This window comes from Micromesistius poutassou, assembly GCF_964030765.1.
Source record: "Micromesistius poutassou genome assembly, contig: SCAFFOLD_5844, whole genome shotgun sequence".
NCBI classification, from domain to species: Eukaryota; Metazoa; Chordata; class Actinopteri; order Gadiformes; family Gadidae; genus Micromesistius; species Micromesistius poutassou.
The window spans coordinates 5,793-11,933 of NW_028179197.1; the positions used below are offsets into that span (position 1 = coordinate 5,793).

Here is a 6,141-nt window from a genome sequence, read left to right on the forward strand (position 1 = left end):
TAAACAGGAAACTCATTCGTGATTGGTTGACAGACATGTCACTCTAGGTCAGCCTGGGTCATTGTACATTTAAACCACACCCCCAACCCACATAAACGTAACCAGCCCCGCTCCTCCTATATCCAATAATATTAATATTAATAATTAATTATTAATAATTATAATTGTAATTATGTTGTATATTATGACCATCAAGGACATGAATAAATTTACCAGGAGGAAAGGAAAATTTGCCAGGAACATGTTTATTCATAGAAAGATATAACCTTCATCCCTAGGGGAAATTCAGGGTCCAAGTAGCTTAGAGACAGATACATAACATACACATACAACAAGCAGGATTGCAGAAAGTAAATTTCTGGAATACAATCAACAAATAAGAATAAATATACTATACACTAGACAATAAGGATTAAGAAACTAAGAAAAATATACTAAGTAACAGACAAACAAGTTCCACATTAATGTGCTGAGGCAGTATGATAATGGTGACAGGGCAGGGACTAACCCTGTGGTACAGGAGATCTGGTATGATTTGTTGAGGTGCAAATAAGTAAGGCAAGACAGTGCAATTTTAAGTCAGTAGACCAGCATTAAATACTAAAAACGGGTAGCAGCACAGAGATTTATTGTAAACCAGTGTGTGTTAAGGTGCAAAAGGTAAGGCAAGACAGTGCAAGTATGAGTTAGGAGACCAGCATTTGATATTAAATATGGGCTAACTAGAGTAGTTATGTTTACCTATTAGGGGAGGCCTGTGGCAACGTAGCGATGGATTGAAGATATCGACAATAGATAAATAAATATGGCCAATAAAGTGCACAATGTACAATGTAAACATTGGAAGAAAAAATAACAGTCAATAACATGCAATACTAGAGTTTAAAGTGAATTTAGTCCAGGCTGTTGGAGGGAGGGAGAGGCATTGCATGAGGGCTAACATAGCCAGTAGACATTGTAATTAGTGAGGTAAAAAACCGCCACCGATGCCATCTTCCTCTTCCGACATCATATCTATGGTGGCGCTCTCCCAAAGGTCTCTCTCATCCTCAGCTAAAACACTGTCTTGCTTCCAGCAGCTGTAAAACAATAAAATAAAGACAATCAGTACTGCACGATGCAATGCGTATGGACAAAACACATCTATTAATGCACCTGAGAAATACTCATTCAGGGTAGAAAAAAACAATGATGGTGCAATGTAATGGTTAACTCATAGCTATAGCAACAGCAACACCTTCTAGTCTATATTGTGATGTGGTATTGACACATCACTAACTGTTGAAAGTTACCAGCCACTGGCTGGTAGCTTATTTATTGTACTGTCCAATTCAGCATTTGGCCGGTGCTAATTTTAAACCCTGCTCACATTAACCAAAAACAGATCTTATCTAGTCTTACCCTCTTACTTCTCGATCGACTCCGAGCTGAATTCTTTACAGCTTCCGCATGTACTGCAAGGTCTGGTTGCCTGTATCTGCAAGTCCTGCGTACCGTCTCATAATGTCTTGCAGGCAGCTGGGAAACAATTAAATGAGTGGAATGAATAGAAAAAAAACCTTAAGTCACAGTAAAAATTGAACAAGGAAGGAGAAAACAGTTCTGCAGTAAGTTACTTACACAATGTCGTCAGAATCAGCATGTTGTAAATCTGAACATGCAGACAACGCTCTGAGCAAATGTGTAGTCACAGACTCGTTATGAGGAGAGGACAGTCTGCGAAAACAAAATTAACGGTTAAGGTCGGCATCTGAATAAAATACTCCTGACTAATCACTCATACGGCACATATATCGCTTATCTTAACCCATCTACAAGGCTAGGGTGTAATAAGGTTCTTAACATTTTAAACGAGGAAATGGCAACATACAATGGCGCCGCAATTTTTAATTCAAGACCCATCCGATAAGTCTATCGATGAAAGTGAATCTCAAAATCAACGTATTCAGGATCAGATGCGTACTCCACCATTTTAGCAAACTCCCATCATCTTTCCCCATGTAGGACAAGCGCACTGTCCTCCTTCCGTCAACAAACATTCCAAACATTCTGGCGCCATGTTAAAGCGACCTCCTGCTGAGCTCGGAACGCTACGGTCAGGATAGGCCACGACTTTACCGTAGACTATGGTCATTTTTAAAATATCTAAATCCGATTTACCACCGGAATTCCCCTTTCACGTATCTAGATGAGCACAGCAGAATGAAAGCATTGTTGTTTAAATCTTACCCTTGCTCTGGGTCGTAGGGCATATGATTTGTCTCGGCGTTATGAAGTCGACGCACAGCTGCCTGTAAATCACAAGACCAAAACAAACAATTTAATAAAGCAACTTACACTGGTTCTGCTCATGGGTTATTTTACAAGGCTAATTTTAGCTGTTTGGGCTAGGCAGGCTACTTAAACGCTTTACTTTAAGGCTACTTTTAGCAGAGCTAGCTAGGTAGCTAGCAATCACTGAACATAATCTTACCGCGATCTTCGGACGGTGTACCCGCCTTCTCTTCTTAGAGTTAGCGGTAGTGCTGGAGTCTTCCGTACAGACCCTTTTCTCCAAAATACTGGCATCCGATCTTCCATGGACTGCATCCTTGATTGCGTTATTTTTAATTCAGCAGACATCTGTTGAAAGCCGTCATTGAGCTGCCGAGACAGGCCCGAGATTGCGTTCAACAGCCGCTTCTCTGTGTTCTGCGGACTGGCGGTAGCACTACGGGTTCGCGTCGACGGTTCGCATGCTGAGGAGTTCCAGGAGATAATCCGTAAAAAAGACGGCGACTAGTCATAATAGCAGCTAGAGATCAAAAGTCAAAACCACATGAAACGTGAGAGTACAAGAACTCGTTTTAAAAGTACTCTTGGCCATGTCCTCGCACGTGATTGGACAAAGGGACCTTTGTGGCAAAGCCTGATTAAAACTAATTGTTGAAATGAATTGTTTTGTGTGTCTTTTTAACATAACATTGGCCATTGCTAATGACATACACTACCGTCCAAAAGTTTGGGGTCACCGGTTCATTTCTGCATTGAATTCCATTATATATCAGCTTCATGAAATAATCAACTGGAATGCTCTACGGTCATTATTATTGTACAAATATAAGTCAAGATGTGCTGAACACATATGGGATGGATTCGAGAGTGTTTGGCTTTGATTGTCTAATTCAAGGTGATTTTAGATATGCAGTCATTACAGAAGTTGAATTCTTTAAAATGTCTAAAAATGTAAACATTTCTCAAACAAAGCTTATAATCACACTTAGTTGTGTGCTAAACCATGAAAGAGTAAACAAAGCATTGTGGTTTATATTTTAGGCTCTTTAAAACTGCCAACTTTTATTGTGTTCACACAGAATTTTGCACACTTGGGATTCTCTCAATCACTTTTTAATTAGACATTGGAAATGGTTTGCATGGAACACTAAAATGTTCCCATAGTTGTTGAGCAAATCTTGACTAATTTCTGTGCATTCATAATGTTCATCAGGGGTCGGCAACCCTAGGCATGCGTGCCACCACTGGCACGTGGACGCATAATCATTGGCACACTTGCAATGCGCTACAATGCGGCAGCGTAATCATTACTACCGATTTGTTTTGCACTTTATTCAGTTTTGGGCATTTCCTCCCAGTGCAAATATGTTTAAATGAGTTACTGAAAGCAGTGTTCTGAATTGGGATCAATTAATCGTTTTTAAACCTATGTTGTGAGTAATAGAGAAGAAAATATTTAAAAGATTGTTGCAAGTGGCCTGTATGCATGGCCTTCACATGTTTTTTTGCAAAGCTGTACATGTCTTCAAGATATTGATGTGGATGTTTCCATCATTCTCATATAATGTAATTTACATTTTACATTTCTCACAGTGCAAATCTGTTTTTGAGTTTCTGAAAGCAGTATTTTAAGATGGGATATATGTAATTATAATTTGTAAGCCCATGTTGCAAATATAACAACAAAAAAAAACTTTAAAATGTTGATGCATGATTGTGATTCTGGTTATAATGGAGTTTAATGCTGAAATGAGCAGGTGACTTAAACTTATGAACTGTAGTGTATTCAGTAATTAATCTAGCATACTTTCATTAAATAAATCAATTTAAGTTAAAATGTAAGAGTATAATTAGGCTATACTGAGCCTAATCTATTTATACCAGAGATTTTCTTAAAGTGAAGTTAATACCTTTGTATAGCTAATTTGCATGTGTATAGCTCACAGAATCTGCATTTACATGTTAAAGCTTCCCCTACAATTAGGGGGAGGGGGGCCATGGGGGACGAAACCTGAACTTCTGCGACAATTTCCGGTGCTGTTTTTTGACGGGAATCCCGCTTTTCATGCAGTGCTAAGCACAATCCCATTGTTTTCATGAATACAGAAATTCTAAATCACTAAGCACAAATCTCATCATTTAGCACACTTGGTTCACACCTGTGAAACACTGACCTTCAAAACGCCAAACTCACCTGGCAAAACACTTCAATCATGTGTGAGAGCATAAAAGAGGCCTTTACTGTGTTATAGATGAGCTACTCTGGCCGGATCAGGATCGGAGGTGGGATACAGAGTGATTTACGATCTGTTTCACCTCATTTATATTCTTATTTAGATTTTTTGTTGGCCTACGAAAAGCTTTTTTTGCAGTCAGTTCAGCTGAACATTTTACTCATTTTACTCATTTTACTTACTCATTTTACTTATTACAGTCACAAATAAATATTTGCTTTGTTACCTTTTTGCACTGATTTTTATCATTACATCCCCGGAGAGAAGATTTTCTTACTGTAGTGTTTTTCATTTCATTCATTTTTCATATCAGTGCAATTACTGTACTGTGAGTTTTGCCCGAAATAGCTAACAATGGTGTAATCTCAGAACAATGTTGCAGTATCAACTATAGGTGTACAGTATGACTCTGGGAAGCTGGGATTGTGAGTTCAGCCCATCGTTGACGGCACAATGACGGGCGGTGCTACTTTGGCGGGACACTCCCACCTTGGCCTGCCTCTGGTACCCGGTCTCTCCCAGGATCAGAGTCATTTGTCTGGGGAGGCTAATAGCTTCTACCCCCCCCCCCCCCCCCCCCTTCATGTCTTGTCAGACGGTTTGGTGTTTGGAGGCTGACAAACTGCCTTGTCGGTTGTGGGTGGAAGAAGAAAAGTCTATACTTGTATTTGTGAATCCGTCTGTGTCCTCTCTTTGCTCCTTGCATCACAAAAGCTCGTCCCCAGCTTGGGAATTATCAGGGAAAGTCTGTCGGGATTCAGAACACAATAAGTCGAACACGGCGGGAGATTATGAAAGGGTATTATTGGGCCCCAAAAGATCAGAGGAACATATTATAGCCACTTATATGAAAGGGAGCACTCTGCTATATAACTAATTATAGACTATCATGTAATAATCTACGCTTTTAAGTGGGGAGCTCAAACACTGGAAATGCACACACACACAAACACACACAACCGCACGCACACACACAACCACACGCACGCACGCACGCACACACTCGCACACACACACACACACACACACTAGGGGAAGGAAGATGAAAGAATGAATGGAAGGGGGTGAGGTTTATGTTATCATTAAGAGATATAAATATTGAGATGTATTTCAGAAATAACTAAATAACTAAAATGTAAATATATGATAACTATATAATGACTATTATATATAATGGGTTTACTTTGGGTATGTGTTCCCCAATTAGGTATTTTGGCTCCATGTATAATCATATAATAGATACACATCATCTTTAAATATCGCTATTTGACTATGAATAATGTGAGAGTGACATGATTCAGCATGAAGTTAAATCTGCAGAGATTTTGACATTTTTTATATCTTTTACGGTTCAGCAGGGGGCCGGTTTCTGCCGTCCTCTACGCATTAGGATATAAACCTTTGACTGGCTTTCCCCAGATGCCTGGAAGAAGTATGAATTCTGGCAAATAATATCTTACTGAAAAAAAGCTAAACTTGACAAAAAAAAATAAGCGAAGCAGCCTTCTGTAGTGAGACTGAAAAGGTAATGTCAGCATTACACGCTACTGGCAGCTAGCTGGAATTAGCCTACCTGGCAGCCTAATGTAGCGGCTTAGATATCCCCCGGTTGGAACGTGTGCCATTATTGGAG

The 6,141-nt window shown here is 39.5% G+C and overlaps 1 long non-coding RNA gene across 1 annotated transcript; it reads right to left on the bottom strand.

Annotated features, from left to right (window-relative positions):
- Positions 1-1,048: 1,048 nt before the first annotated feature.
- Positions 1,049-2,316, bottom strand: LOC311373040. The gene is made up of 3 exons (XR_014642165.1): positions 2,230-2,316; positions 1,621-1,716; positions 1,049-1,518 (listed from the first exon to the last, which is right to left on the bottom strand). It is a non-coding gene; the product is annotated as an uncharacterized lncRNA (long non-coding RNA).
- Positions 2,317-6,141: the final 3,825 nt, after the last annotated feature.